General features: G+C 35.1%; 1 pseudogene; it reads left to right on the top strand.

Moving 5' to 3' along the window:
• Positions 1-2,924: 2,924 nt before the first annotated feature.
• On the top strand, positions 2,925-15,511 carry LOC149823395 (protein SUPPRESSOR OF K(+) TRANSPORT GROWTH DEFECT 1-like; annotated as a pseudogene).
• Positions 15,512-16,044: the final 533 nt, after the last annotated feature.

The following is a 16,044-nucleotide window of genomic DNA, read 5'->3' as shown; positions in this document are numbered from 1 at the left end:
CCCTTGAATTCCTAGCTTAAGAGAGTACTGATGAAGGTTTCCCATGCTTGACAAAGAAACTAAGTAGGAGAATCCCAAGAAAAGCAGGTATCATGCCTGAGAAGATTCTAAATAAACTAGGTTAAAATCAAGCTTCCCTAAGAAAACATACAAAACTAGCCTAGGAACTAGCTAGGGGGTAGCTAAGGGGTATAGAAATTTTTAGAGATTCTCTCTAAAGTAAAGGAACAAAAGGCTGAAGGATGCCACTATCGAATTTGAATGAGGAGAAAAGCTCTCTCTAAGCCAAAAAAAAAACCCAAAATATGCCCAAAAAGAAGAGCCAAGGAAGGGCTTAAAATGCAACTAAAAAATGAGTTAAGGATGGGGGGCTATGGAGTGGAATGGAGGGTATTTATTAGGGGTGTCAATGGGCCTGGTTTACCTGGACCCGACCCGAACCAAACTCTATAGGGTATGGGTATGGTGATAAAGAATAAGACTCGATTAAGACCTGAGTCTGGACCCAAAAGTCAAATTGATACATGGACCCAAATATAGTTTATGAAATTTTATACCATACCCGACCCGAATTCTGATTAAGACCCACAAATTTTCAATGTAAAAATGATAAAAATATGGTTTTACCAGGTATGGTCCGGGTCTGCTTCATGTAGTTCTTAGCAAGTCCGGGTATAGTTTTTCTTATAGTGGACCCAATTAGACTCAAGTCCGGACCCGATTCCATACCCAAAAATCATGTCCAAATCTGGTACCACCTGGGTCCGAACCAAACCTGACCCATTGACACCCCTAGTATTTATATCCCCCCATCCACCCCATTGGGTTCGTAGGGAGCAACCTTCTATTTGATGTATCTTTTAAGTAAAAAGTCAAATTTGATTATTTTATGGGTAAAAAATATAGTCAAAGTGGACCCTGTTTTCAAAAAATAAGGTTTTTGCAAAACAAGTAACTTGTTTTGGTTATTTCTTTAACCTCTGATGTTGGAATGACTTGATTTTACTCTTGTTTGAAAGCCAAAAGCCTTTGGTTTTTTGATAAAAATGGTTTACATATGTTATTTTAATGGGTCAAAATTCAATTAAGACTGAGTTTTGGTTCGAAAGACTCTAAACACCTAACCTTTAAAAGGATTTTTCTAGAAAATCATTTAGGCTACTTGAAATTCTAAATAATTTTTTTATATGTTTTAAATGTTTTTGTTTTGAGATCCACCAAGTCAGGTTCCTTCCTTCCTAAAATACTTGGTACTCTTGATGAGTGATGAAATATCCTCACATACACACTTGAAATGTCTTCAATGTGAAGAAACCCATAGGAGTCATGAATTTGACCTTGTGTCGAGACCAACAAATCATTGGTTGGAAACTCATTTTTTTTTTGGATATTGTAGTTACCCAATTTTGATCAGTCATATTCTTGTGATTTTGGCCAAAGGATTGTTTCCCCAAAATGCCAATGTTTCATCTTTTAAATGGTTGGATCCATTTCAAGTGCATCTTTTGCCTAAAAATGATGTTTTCAAGATTTGACATTAAATAAGAGTTCATAAGATTTTCAATGAGCCAGAATTCGTGTTAAACAGGCATCCGAATAGAAAGTTATGACTGAAACAATTTTACTATCAAAACGGGTTTGATTCATATTCAGATTCGACCTTAATGGTCTTTGGACCCGATCTTGGACCAATTTTTCTTTGAATCCTATCCATATCCAATTGTCCTTTGAATCTTTGGATATGGTCTAGATTCAATTGTCATTCAAATCTTTAGACTTAATCAAGATCCAATTATCATTCAGAACTTTGGACATGATTCAAAACCAATTATCATTTCAATTTTCGGACCCAATCCTGACTCAATTGTCATCAAAATATTTGGACATGATCCAGATTCAATTGTCATTTAGATTTTTGGACTTGATCTAAATCCAATTGTCATACGGATCATGGGACCCGATCCAATTCCAATTGTTGTCCAGATTGTTTTACTTGATCCAAAACCAAATAAAATGTTATTCGGGTCCACATTCAATGAACCTACTCTCTTTGCTATAACTCTTATGCTAAATTCATTAAACTTAGTCAGTTTTAGGTTGCTTAACCTCTAAACAAGTAACTTAACCTGTAGTTTCAGACATTCAAACCATTTGACCAATTAGATGTTGGTTGTTGTGCAGTAGATAGTCAAATTCAAACCCAATAGTATTATATCCAAAGAACATGTGAGAATCTATAAATAGGGATCCCCACTCCCATTCTAACCATCTAGAAGAAACCTTGTTGCATTAATAACCTATCTTAGCTTAGGTGTTTATACTCTATCACAATTAATTTTAGATCCAGATCCTTAGCCTATTTGGTCAACTCTATCGGACCCAAGTTTCCCTAAGCACTAGCCTTGCAGAGACTTTGTCGAAATCACATCGTGTTACCTAGGCCCGTAGTGAGCACCCACCCTTAAGGATGGCACATAGTAGCAGACCGAGTCGAAAAGGAAAATGCAAGGTGAATAATACTACAAGTGTTGAGCAGTCTGGTAGTAGTTGAGTCTAAGTCCACAGTCAATTCCTTTGGTTGGCAGCAACCCCTGAACCTATAGTTGTAATCAAGAGAGCAGGTCAATCTACAACTCACTACATTCTTATTTACAAATTAGGCATGACCGTTACAACTGTAGCGAGCTCTAAGCTCATAATCTTAGTTTAATTTGCTAACTAAGCACATATGTTATTTATAGATTTTACCCTTTTTACTGTTTTTCTATCATCATTCTCAAAGTAGATATTCACATTTTACTCTAATCGGCTATTTCAAAAATAACTTTCTTGGGTGTAACAACCCATTTAGACAACTTAGAGTCTACGGTGTTTAGCAGTCATATGAATCACTCACAACAACATAGTCCAAACCGACCGAGACTATGAACTCACAATCGCTGCAGCTGCTCGTCGAGAGCCACAAAATGCTCATCGGTAACTAGACGAAGAACTCAAGAGGCTATACCTGCCCCCAAGGTGCACAAGGAGCTATACCTACCCCCAAGGTGTCCGAGGAGCTATACTTGCCCTCAATGTTTGTGGTTTACGTTACATCATACATGTGTTTAGTGGGCAATGTTTTTAATCCCTAAGGGTCATCTAAGAATTTATGAACAAATCATGATGTATGAATGAGGTACGTATACCCCAAGCAATGCCCTAGACCATGTCTCTTATGGTAGAGTTCATTACTATACCATGTATTGTTATCCTATGCACATTATTCTTTCAGCTTTCATTTCTTGATGCTAGTACTTTATACAATAACCAATATATGTCCACTAACTACTTTTAACATGTAAACACATGTCGCATGTAAACCAATATATGTTCACTAACTACTTTCAACTCATTACGTCATGATACTTACAATGCTTCTTTCAAGGCATAAGCATGATATTCTTAGGACAAGTCCTATCTTCAAACTCTGAAACTCTAGTCTCATATCTCAAAGTCATACATCAACATTTAACATCTTACATGCATCAATGTCATGATTATTTTCACACTGGATACATTTATAATCTAAATCATGTCATAAGTCATAGAACATTTTACATGTATCTACATATTTAAGCATCATGTTGAACATCAAAGTTATGAATTCCTAAGCATGCTACTCAATTGTTCTATTCAAAACAAGATATCACTACCATAATTATAACATGTAGAATTACATTACGTGATGCCTAAACTAACCAATATGTATTTTATTTAACTAAGGAGGAATTTATAAATGTCCATTTACCTGAAACATTTAAATTCTAAATTTTAAGAAATAACCTTAGTCTTATCGCAAATTCTTATTTGAAATAAACAAAAAATCTCGTATCATCATTTAGAATCTCATATTTGTGAAAAATTATGAAAATATTCTTAGGCTTTCATGCCAAACTATGATTTTATTTTCTCAGAGTTTGTCATCATATCTTCTGCTAATGGATCCTACTATAAAAAAAAATCCAAGGATCAAAAAATCACTTGAATCTGATATCAGGGTGAAAAGTTATGCCTAATCTATTAATCGAGCATATAAAAGGTAAAATTTTATTTTTACTCTTCGACCATCTTTGGGTTCATGTAATTTTTCTCAAATTCATTTTGTATTTACACTACACCTAATTTACATTCACTATAGCTTAGATTTAGTTTAACTGGATCTGTTGATTGAGTTCTGGATTCATATCCAAACTTATTTTTAATGCAAATCATTTAAGTTTTTCAAACATAAACCTGATTGGATCCTGGATCCTGTACGACCAATCCAAACCTTGTTCATAATAGGTTTGGTACAAGTGTGGCGTCAACGATGGAAATGACTTGAGTTTAAACTAAACCCATCTGGATCTATTTTTTTTTAATCCACTGTATGTACACGAGATCTGATCTGAGTTTGGATCTAATTTGGATCCAAACCCAGATCCACCTAGTATTGAAAAAATCAATGTCTTTACCGTCTAGATTTTTGCCTCGTTCCATATACACACTCTTATTCGCTTATATATATATTCCCATATATATATATATATAAATTCTTTATTGTTTTTATTTTATTTATTTATTATTAGTTTTTTCGAAAAACATGGCCGACCTAGTATAGACCGAGTCAGTCTGTTAGACCCAACTCGGTTTGGACTAAGTCAGTCGTTCCAAAAGCTGGCCTGACTCAGTTTGGGCTGAATCAGGCTGCCAAAAAATAGACCCAACTCGGTTTGCTGAAAAACATGGACCGTACTCGATTTGTTCAGACCGAGTTTGTCTGATTTCTTTTCTTGCTTGACTCGGTCTGTACTATTAGCCTACTTATTCTAACTCGGTCTGGGTCATACCCAAACCCAACAACCTTGCGTATATAATTTAGATACTTTTATTTGTTATGGTAATTATTGTTGTTGATGCCTTATATGAAAAAAAAAAATTATGACATGATTTTGAGGTTATTTTGGTAATTTTTGTATGGGAACTAACGTCCACGAACCCGGGCTCGAGAGGCCTCAGTTTGGGTCGTTACAATCAATATGGTTAAGATTGAACAAAATCCTGTTACGCTATTTAATTCCTTTTAAAAAAATTGTAAAATAGTTAGTTTTGGTTTGGTAATTCATGCCTATGGATTGGTTTTCCCAAATTCTGTCATCGGTTGTTAACTAGTTTAAAATCATATATTTGTAGGGGAAAAGTTCAAGTTAATTGGATCCAGGTAGTAGTGGAAATTATGACCTCTGTGCTGCATTTGGATTCATCCATATATAGTTACTCTTTTAGCCCATCGTTGGAAAAGTAACGGGCCTGATGTTGAACTGAAACTAACCAAATATACTTGTCTCTGCATGTTATCTAAGTGCTGCTTGTGTGTGTGTGCGTTGTAGTATATTGGAGTAATTTTTCATTTTAATTGTGACATTTATGGATAGGAAGGTTATGTTCAATGTATAATCTTTTATTGTTGGATACCTTGCATTGCATAAAGGTGACATTTAATAACAAGATGATCTTTGCGATATGATTCATAAATCTTTTATTGTTGGATGCCTTGCATTCCATCAAAGTGGCATGTAGTAACAAGATCTTTGTGATATGATTCAGTCGCATTGATAGAACAATTTCAAGCTACTGTTCTGAAGTAATTATGTAGTCATCTATTTGTATCTCAAGTGCTGAATTGATAGTTGTATTTGATTATGAATATGTCAGAAAACCTTTCATCCCTTCATACTTTTTCATGCTCTCCATGTGAATTCCATTACTTTGATGTTGTTTTAGGTAAGCTAAAGCTACGGAGAGCTTTCCTTTTGTATGGTCCACCTGGAACTGGAAAATCCTGTTTGGCTAAAGCTGTTGCAACAGAGACAGATTCTACATTTTTCAGGCAGTTTACACTTTAGTCTTCCTTGCACTTTATGATAGCAAGTTGTTACTGAGTAAAGGGCTATGGAAGCCAAACATTTGCTCTGTTCTTTTCTTAGTAAAATTAAGCTTCTATATTACACATGCTGATAAAGCAATGTTAAAGTTCCATTAGAGTGTTTGCTTTTCCAATATGTGCAGAGTTTTTGTTTCATTTTGGTGTATGATATTGTGTTTCCATGAGCACAAGTATGTGATTTGAAGGATCTGATTGACTAGGGAAATTTTGGATTTCTGTAATTTTACTAGTGAAATAGCATTGGTAGTCAGTCACATTGGTATTTATGCTATTGGTTTTGCAATGGAACTAAAGAATGATGTATTTTTTCATGTAGTATCTCTTCATCAGACCTTGTCTCCAAGTGGATGGGTGAAAGTGAGAGGCTTGTTTCAAATATTTTTCAGATGGCACGTGAAAGTGCACCCTTCATAATCTTTACTGATGAGATAGACTCTTTATGTGGTCAGCAAGGAGAAGGTAATGATAGTGAAGCCTCTCCAAGGATCAAAACAGAACTTCTTGTACAGATTCTGGCAGTGTTGGGCATTTTAGATCGGGTCCAACCCTATGTGTGACCAGATTTGACACTAATGAAGTTATTAGTGGGGCATTAGTGTGAATTGATGGGGAAGGTGTTCACATTCAATATGGCATGTGAAGGGTTCACATACATGAATGCCATTCATGTATGTAACCCCCCACTTTCCTCTCCTGAAAATTGAGGCAGGGTTGCTTGATGAGAGCAACCAAGGTGTTCTCTTTTCTCATTGGGTTCAAGGTCTAGCTCACCGTCGACTTGACGGCCTGGGCTCATCGTGGGCATTGATAGGCTGAGGAGAACGCCGTGCACCTGCACCAATGCTCGTCTCATCCATAGCGGGTATGTATGTTTATGCTTTTACATTCCAGTTATGGTTTCACTTGAACGCCAATAGGTAGTGATATAGGAAAGCTGATGTTTTTATTATATTGTGACACTGTAATTTCTTTTAGCTTGGTGATTGGCTGTTGCCTTTAGAAGAACAATATCATACATAAATTGCAATGTTTATTACAGTTTTCCACCTTTTTGCCTTTAACATCCTTGATCTTTATGTTGTAAAATACTTGGCCGTTGGTAGAACTGTATCTTTAGTTCCATGGCTACCTCGACACCTAATTATTTAATAGTTTGAAATTAATGCATTGTTTTTTTTTTACTGATTTTTGCAAATAAGAAGTCTTGAAAATAATGCACAATAGTTTGTGCTTCTTTTAAGCTTATCAGTTTGTTCATTTGAAGAAGTTTTTTGTGATTTGAAGGAGTTTATTGCAGAGTTACCCGAGGCACCTAGGCCTTAGGGGAAGCGTGCTTCCCCGAGTGCTTCGGAAGCACGAAACGCTATGCTTTCGAACGGGGAATCAGACACTTATATCAGGAAGCGCGTACCACTTTAAAGGGGTACATGTACCCCTTTAAAAGGATACGCGTACCCCCTTTAAAGGGTACGCGTAACCTATTTTACTATTTTGCCTTTTTTTTAAAGAGTTTTTTTTATTAATTGCAAAATGAAAATTTTAAAAAACTCGTGAAAACAAAAACTCAAAAGAAGGCTTTAGGGTTTTTTTCACGCCTCTTCCAAGTCTCTTCCTCTCTCTCTCTCTCTCAGGATTTTGGCCACCTACCGGCGACTTTCAGAACTTCCGGCAACCTTTTCCGACGTCCGGCAACCTCCACCGACCGGCGATGAGGATATTCAGGTACGTGTATCCCTTTTCCCTCCATCTCTTCTCTCCATCTCGCCCACGAGATGCAGAATCCTGTGCGTAAGTGTGCTCACTGTGCATGCATTGTGTATGTGTTTTGTGTGAATGAATGTGTAGCCTGTGTGTGTGTGTGTTGGGTGCATATTCGATAGATAGCAAGGTAACTTACCAAGTTACTCGGGCTCCCAAAACAGAACGTGTCTCTTAGGCTCACAGATAGGGCTCAGCTCATGTTCTGCTCGGAAAGAGCTCGTTCAAACTCGTAAAATAGGCTTAGCAAGTTGAATATGAACAATGTGTACTCGGCTCTACTCGAGTCGTATAAGCTCATGAGGCAGCAAGAAATATATTTTACATGTATTTTTTTCAGCTCTAAAACAATGCATTTTTTCTGTAAACAAGCCTGCTCAAACTTGGCTTGTTTAATTCAGATTGATTATGAGCTCAAACACAGCTTGGCTCACCACAAGAATGAGCCAAGCTTGAACACTTCATGCTCGTCTTGTTCAGCTTGTTTACCAGCCCTAACCGCAGACATCTTTAATGCCATTTAATTTGGCGAGTCGCTGAAGGTACCAATAACTTTAAAAAATCATGTGTGTGTTTGGAGATTTTCAAGAGAAAATCACATTATTATGTTTACTGATACTAGTGACTTTTTTTTTTTAATTTTAGTGTTTCCAAGAGAAAATTACCATGAGTTCATTTTTATGCAGCGGTGCTCCACAACTGCTGACCATCCATCTCACCATTTCTCGAGATGGATGGCTGTTAGGCAGGTTGCTGCATGCCCATCAATTACTATTAAAGATGACGCTGCATATGATGTGAACACAATTACTATTATGTTTAATAATACCAGAAATTTTGGAATTGTTTCATTTTTTGATGAGCAATTATTTTTTTAGTTTAGTGATTTGAGAGAGGCAATCACTGTTATGTTTAGTTTTTCTTAAAAGGCAAGCTGGGGTTAGGCTACCAGAACAACAGCCGCCCCATGCCACAGAGGGATTCGATCCTCTGCCTTCAGCTTGACACAGGACCCCGCTGACCACATGGTGTGCATGCAGACACGTTCTGTTTTGGGTGCAGTGTGTTACTTTATCAGAAGAGTGGGGGCAAATAGTATGTTGCGGCTAGTTGTTTAAAATTTTAAATAAATATCATTATTGCTAGAAACAGTTGGCCAATATGAATTTTGTCTTTCTTCATTGTTATATTGTCTTTCTTTTAACATTTTCATAAATGCAAACTTTTGAAAGAACTTCCTTTCTTTTTTTTAACTTTGTCTGTATAGAATCATAGATGATAGATCTTTCACCTTCTTGCATGATGCTTATTTAAAGTGTTTTAGGCTGATTCCTATACTTTTATGATGCAGGTATATTTGCCTGTTCTTTGCTTCGTTAATGACCATCACAAACTACGATCACGACAATTATGATGACGATGATGATTCTTTTTGCAATTTGGAGCATGAATCGTCTAGTAGTGTTGGGAATGACAATGCAAGAAAAGGCAAGGGGTCTTCTGATTGTCCATATCAGATTGAGGACAGAAAAGAAAATTGTTTTAATGAGGAAGATGAAGAAGAATATGACTTGGATGACTACTATTCCGAAGATGATCAAGATGATGAACCACCTAACATGCATAAAATGACAGTGCTATGGCGCCATGTATTGAAACAAAAGAAGAGTGGGCAAAAAAAGCAAGGTGGAACTCAGGTTTTTATGTGCAGGCACTGCAAAAATATTTATCATGGGTCATATACTCGAGTTTTTGCACATCTCATGGGAGCTTCAAAGGGACAAAGTGTTGGGATTGCCTTTTGTCCTGTAGTTGCAAAAAATGCAGAATTGGCAAGAAAAATTAAGAGGCAAGTTCGACGAGTGAATGTTTCATCAAGTGCATTTGAGTTGAGAAGATCAAGAATTGATAAACCGAAGCTTATTAGTATGACCACATCTTTTAGTGGAAGCCGAAACACAGTTGATATTCGTGATACCTTTAAAAAGGTAGAAAGAGATGATGTAGATCATAAAATTATCAGATTTTTGTGTGCAAATGGTATACCTTTCAATGTGCTTCGATCACCATATTGGAAAGAGATGATATCTGCAGTTAGTAAAGTGCCTAGATATAAACCCCCATCATATGAAAAAGCGCGAACAACATTGCTTGACAGTGAGAAAGAGTGTGTTTACAGAGAGTTAAATGAATTTCGAGAAAAGTTTGAGGAGTTTGGAGTTTCCATTGTCTCAAACGGTTGGACAAATATCATGAACAAACACTTGATAAATATACTTGCATCAAATTGTTTTGGCTCGATGTTCTTATATGCAAGCGATTTTTCTAATGTGCAACAATCATCTGCAAATATTGTCGAGTTTTTTAAGACGGGATTTAAACTTGTGGGGCCTTCTAATGTAGTGCAAGTGATTTCAGATAATGCAACAAATTTCAAGTTAGCAGGTGAAGAATTAAAACAAACGTATAAGTATATTTTTTGGTCACCTTGTGTTGTGCACACACTTAATTTGATCTTTAAGGATTTGGCACATGAGTTTCATTGGTTGGGAGAAACATATTTACAGAGTAAAGAAATTGTGAAATATATCATAAATCATTCAAAAGCACTAACAATATTTAGAAGCAATGAAAAATTAGAGCTAATAAAGATTGCAAAAACAAGGTTTGCTTCACATTATACTACTTTGAAGCGTTTGCTTGATATGAGGGAGAGCTTGAGGTTCACAGTCATTTCAGATAGATGGAGCGAGTGGAAGCAATCATGCATTGATGAGACTATGAAAAAAAGAGCTGTTACAATAGAAACAACTGTTCTTGATGAAAAATATTGGGATTTTGTTCGTTTAACATTATTGATTACAAAACCCATATATAAGATGATTAAATTTTGTGATCAGGAAGGCCCTATAATCGGTGAAGTATACGAAGGCATGGACAACATGTTGGGGGAAATCAAAGATAATCTAAAAGGACAACCAGATTTGTATGAAAAAATTCATAAAATTGTCTCAAATAGATGGGATAGAATGAATGTGCCTCTCCATAGTCTAGCCCACATGCTTACTCCAAAATATTACGAGTCAGAGTATCTCAAGATCCCAGCAGTAGGAGGGGTCAAACGAGTTTCTCCTGGTAAAAATTTTATTCCATATATTTAATAAACTTTAAAGTTTAGTGTTTTAATTATTTTATTATTTTATTTGCATTTTCTTGTTATAGTTAACATTTTTTTTTTGTAGAAAAGGATAATGATATCTTAGATGGTGCAATGCTCGCGCTTGAAGTCATATCTGCTGGAAATGAAGAGCTCTTTACACTTTATAGGTCACAACTTATGGCTTTTGCATCGAGAAGTGAAAGATTTAGCCGAAATGCAGCAAGAATAGATGCATTGAATCCTACAATGACGGTGCTTAATTGGTGGCGTTTTTATGGTGGCGATACACCTGAGTTGAGAGCATTAGCCATTAAGGTTTTATCTCAACCTATTAACACATCTTCTGCAGAAAGAGTGTGGAACACCTATAGTTATATTCACAATGTTAAAACAAATAGGCTCAATGAAGATCGTGCTAATACCTTGTTGTATATTCATTCCAATCTTCGATTGATTGACAGGTATAATTAAAGTGTTGTACTTTTGCTTTGGTATTTTTTTTCTTTTTCTATCATTGATTATTTATTAACATTCATATTTTATATTCTTGTTATAAAAAGGTGCAATAATCGCTACAAAGAAGGACCTAGTCGAAAATGGGATATCAATCCAGAACTTCCTATTATAGAAGAAAATACGTTGAGATTAGAAGACATGCGTTGGAGAAATTTAGATGATAGTGCACAACAATCAAGCATTATTTCCAAATCAAAACCCAAAGATGCACAAGCAAGAGCTTCATTGTCTCCAATAATCATACGTACAAGTGAGGTTGAAGCTCATACAAATCAATCCAACAGAGCTAGTAGAACTATTGCAGATATACAAGAGCGCCCATCAGTTGCTCAAGGCCGGATTGATCGTTTCTTTTGCAGGAGACTTAGGCAAGGTATGTTGATCTTGTGTTTTTTATTTTTACTTTCTTCTATATATGCATTTTTTATATTTTAAATTAAGATTTTTGAACATTTTTATTTTTTAACATATTCATTATAGGAAATGAAGGAAGAAACAAAAGGCATGGTTGTGGAGGACAAGAAGGACATGATGATGCAGAAAGTTCTCGATCTATTGTTGACTTGAAGGGGAAGAGAAAGATGACAGATTGTTGATTGTTGATAATGAAATGAACTCTTTAATTTTTAATTAATCTTTTGATGATGTAGTTGGAGTAGTACTTTTTTTTATCATAGTCTTGTAATATTTTGTTGGTTTGATATGTACTTTTTATTTTGAAGCTTGCATGATAGAGTGAAGTAGTAGATTATGTTAATTTTAAGTTTACAATTTACAGTTTCGAACTTTATAGCTTATAGTTTACCGTGTAGAACTTTATAGCTTAAAAATTTAACCATATCTCTATGTAATATTTGAGTTTATTGATTTCTCATTTTTTATGTTGCAGAGATCACAAGATTTACAACGATCAAGTCATTTGATTCTTTCGTTGAAAAAAATATGCTTTTTAATCAAATTTATTGGTTTTCTTAATGCATTATTTAGTGCTTGCATGCATTTGTTAAATGGTTCAACAAGAATGTGAATTATGATATTATCTTGATATATTATTTTTTAAATGCTTGAAAGTTGCAATATGATGCATTTGTTTGATAATTGCAACTTATATTATTTATTGTCTTAGATACATGTTTTATTTTGTCAATGATGACATAAATCTTATTTTTTGATAAAATAAAAATATATAATTACATTTTCGCTTCGCTTTCGATTTTTATTCGCTTTCCTTTCGCTTCCAACTCGAATCCAAGGTTGTCTCCTTCTTCGCTTCCTAGGTCGCTTCCTAAGTCGCTTCCGAGACGCTTTCTGGTTCGCTTCTAAGTTGTCCCATGCTTCCTGCTTCCTAAAATTTTAGAAGTGCCTCGCTTCCCGCTCCCGCTTCTTCGACTGACAACTCTGGTTTATCGTGATATTGATAATAGTATCATTATATCATCCTGATAATCCTTCTTAGAAAACTTGATAGGAAAATCAAATTTGTTTTTTCTTTCTCTAATTTCTAAAGCTTTACCGTGATTTTCCTCATATTTTACCAAGAGAAAATAATTTTCTGAAAATCTTTTGGGATATTCTATTGCCAAAAGTTTCTGAAAACTACCTTTATGTCAATTAGGAATCCAAGTTTCGCCATGTCGTAAAATTATATAAAATTTTAGCTAAAATTTGGTTTGCACTTAACCGTGCCATGCCCAAAGGTAAAACACCTTGAGGGGGGAATGGGGTTTATTGCATGAAAAGAGAGTTTATAGTTCTGGAACTTATGTTTGAACAAAACCTTTACCATGAATTAAATTACAAAAGAAGAGATAAACTAAAACAATTAGATTAGACTCTAATAGTTAGAGGCACCAATTTGAGCTGTCCCATCCTCTATCAGGTTGTAGACTAGAGTTTCTAGAATATTTCAATCTTGCAATCTGAACTTGCATTGCACACAGCAGAAAATATGCTTTTTGATATATGTATATAGGGTAATACATCTATGCTAATTGAATCATTTTATTGGATTTCCAGTGTTTTTTCAAAATTTTGACCATACAGATGTGTTCAACATGTTTGCTTTACTAGAAATCGATACTTGGATCGTGCATTTTTTATGGAAAAATGGTATTTGGAGCCTCAAAAATTTATGAAAATTGTAGGCCATTGATTTTTGAATCTTTATAAAAACTTATCCATGCATCAGAATCAAATGCTCCAAGAAATGATCGCTATAATAACAAGCATATAGATCACATATGTACGGTCAGACTTTCAAAAAATCTCTGAAAATCCAATAGCATGTATCATTTGCCCTGTGCCCATTTAGCATGTATATATATAAGGTTAATTTAACATTAAACTAGTTGTGTTTAACATTAGATGAATTTAACCATATAAAAATGACTAAAATACTCTTAAAAATAGCATTTTTTAAAATATTTGAGGTAAAAAAGGTAAATTTGATGGATTCATAAAATTACTTTTTTGGAAAAGGTTTTGACTTTTCAATTCCTTCAAGTTCAAATGACTTGTAATGCCCAAAAAGTAGCCATGCATTTCCAAAAGTTTCATTCTTTTAAGGGTATTTTAGTCATTTTCATAAGGTTGAATGTGTTATCAGTAACTCTAAGCCTATGTTGCTCTACTGTTTAATCAAGGTGAATGTTTCAAACTCGAAAAGTTCTTTGGTGGAATTTGGGCTTTGTTATATCCAGAACTCGGAACTTCTAATCATGAAATGCAATACAAAATCCTGTTTTATCATTTGTAACCTACAATATCAGCTTATATGATCTGCCACTTCAGGTCTCTAGGATTATATGAATATGCCAGATTTGCAAGATGTTAGACTGATAGTTAAACAATTGAAGCAGAAAATATTTGTATTTATGCAATAACTTTGTTCATATCATTAGCTTAAGTTTTTGTCACTTTTGACTTCAAAAAATAGTCTTTATCAGTTTTATTTTTTTAGTTTTATGTTTCTGAAAATATGTTCATTTCCCATTTTAAGTCTTCATTTCTTTTGCAAGCAAGAAGTAGTGATAACAAACCTGTTTTGTTTGTGTGTGTGTGTGTTTTGAAGATATGTACTATCATTCATTACACCGGGGCCTATATGTTTGAAGTTTCTCCATGTGCTTCTTAGCAGTTGATTTACTGGTGTATGTGCCTCCAAAGAGCATGTCCATTGTGTTGGAAAATTATTCTGTTGCCCAGCTGTGAGCTTGAAAATTAAGCCATGTCAAGTATTTGCTACTTAAAACATGAAAAATTGCTCCTTGAAGTTTCCTTCACCTTTTTGTAATTTTAGAGTCACCCTTGATGTTTCAGAACTGGCTCTATGTTATGGAACCTGACTTTTGAGTTCTAGTCTGGATCACCAATAACTTCACTCACTACTCTGATTTAGGATTCGACTGTTTGACTTAGTCTTTTATATGCATATTTCTCCATTAAGTTATCCTGTGGTCTAAGTTTTTCTTTGTATTGCCAGAAAGTTCTTGTTCTTGCTGCTACAAATACTCCATATGCTTTGGATCAGGTCAAGAATGGATGAATGGCATATCCATATTCTAATAGTAATATTTTTCTGACACTGGATTCATTTAGTTTTCAGATGTTTAACCTAGAATCTGCGCTTCACTAATATATTAGCACAACAGGCTATTCGACGACGATTTGACAAGCGAATTTACATCCCACTTCCTGATTTGAGATCCAGGCAACACATGTTCAAGGTATATTTAGCTTTCATCCCTGGTCTGTTGTGAAATATAGCAACCTCAATATGAGGAGAATGTCAATCAAGGAACAATGTCATCTAGATTTCATGGTTGTCTTCATTACGAAGGCTTTTCATTTTTTACCATACTTGTGAGTGATGAATTTATCATCTTTAGCATTTATCATTGATTGCCCTGTTGTTTTATTTTCTTAGAGGTTCTTGCTTCTCTGACTGGCAGATTTGTATAACAATTAGCGATGGACCACACAATGGTATGATGTTTTCCATGGATTCTGCGTTCATATGGGAGATACACCTCACAATTTAACTGAAAGTGATTTTGAAAAAAATGGCACATAAGACTGAAGAATTTTCAGGATCAGATATCTCAGTTTGAGTATGTGGAAGCCCTTGCTAAATCCTTTTAGGGGTCCCTGTCTGTATTTTTTGCCATTTAAGCATTGTATTGAAGACCTGAACCTGATGCAGGAGTCAGGAAAACTCACCTAAATTGTTCACTCAGATTCAGTATTTTGGTATAGTTTGATTCAAGAACTGACTGGGTTTTTTTTATTTATAACCTGAAGAAACCGCACCCGACACGAAGACCTGGTCATGCTGGCTCAGCCTGCCATACCTACTGTCATCATGCTGTCAGCATAAAATTCGAGGCTAGGACCCCTGCCTCTAGGGCCTATGCTACACATTGGCTTGTGCACAGAAAGTAAGGTTTTTCTCTCTCATTTTTCAAAGCAGATCCATGAAGGATATATATGCAAAATAGTGCAAGACATTAGATATTTTTCTGTTTTGTAGCAGCTAAAATGATGGCATTAGATTCTTTCTCGTTGAGCAAGATTTTGGATGCTTGATTTTCTACTTCTATTATTATCTTTGTTTTTTCTTTCCGTTTTAACAGCAACATCTTGC

The sequence above is a fragment of the Nuphar pumila genome, chromosome 10 (assembly GCF_984573655.1).
Source record: "Nuphar pumila chromosome 10, dmNupPumi1.hap1.1, whole genome shotgun sequence".
NCBI classification, from domain to species: domain Eukaryota; kingdom Viridiplantae; phylum Streptophyta; class Magnoliopsida; order Nymphaeales; family Nymphaeaceae; genus Nuphar; species Nuphar pumila.
This window is presented reverse-complemented; position numbering and strand designations above follow the sequence as displayed.